This window comes from Grammomys surdaster, unplaced genomic scaffold (genome assembly GCF_004785775.1).
Source record: "Grammomys surdaster isolate TR1022 unplaced genomic scaffold, NIH_TR_1.0 138, whole genome shotgun sequence".
Taxonomy (NCBI): domain Eukaryota; kingdom Metazoa; phylum Chordata; class Mammalia; order Rodentia; family Muridae; genus Grammomys; species Grammomys surdaster.
This window is the reverse complement of record NW_021604596.1, coordinates 1,409,419-1,410,262: the sequence shown is the minus strand read 5'-3', so window position 1 is coordinate 1,410,262 and position 844 is coordinate 1,409,419.

The window sequence follows — 844 nt, the reverse complement described above, 5'->3', positions numbered from 1 at the left end:
ACACTGCACATTCTAAATAGTCACAAGTTGTAGAGAGTGAAGTACATGTCAAACTGTCAAAAATAATTGGATTGAGAAAGCTTAAATCATATATTATATTATACTCTAAATTAAAGGCTGTACTTGACATCTTGAGAAATCTTTGAAACCTTTGGAAATTCCTTATAGCATCTCTCTAAATCTGTTGATGGTGTTGACTGTCCACTGTAAACTGTCCCATGACCTCACACATGCTAAACGCATGTGTGATCATTGAGCTTAGCCCTTGCCTTTCATATAACAAGATGCTCATTTATCAGTGGATAAATAGTTGTGTCTTTTCTATGTTTTGCTGCTATGAACGATGGTTATAAATATTCATTTGCAAGATTCTCCATGGACTCAAGCTGTGATTTCTCTTGGGATATGCTTAGGGAAAAAAATCACTGGATTGGATAGTACATCCATATCAATAATTGAAGGACTGTCAAGCTACTTTCATTAACAGCCACAGAATATTGCTTTATGGATACCAGCACTTGAGTCTGTGAACTCCTCTATTCTTCATTCATATGCTTTCTTGTGTGTCTTTCTTATTGTAACCATCTTTGGGGAGTGACAAAGTGCTGTCCTTGAGTGTTTCTGAATTGCCTTTCTCTGCAGATATATGATATCACATTCTCTGATTCATATGTTTAAATGTTTGTTTCAAGAAATAGCTTCTTACATCCTGTCTTTGATCTTTTTGTTTTTCTTTGGCAGGGACTCTTGTGATCCAGGTGGATGCTCAATTTTCTATGTATTAGAGCATAGCCTTGCAGTCTGGATTCACCTATATTTCCCTCCTGAGTATTGTGATTGAGGG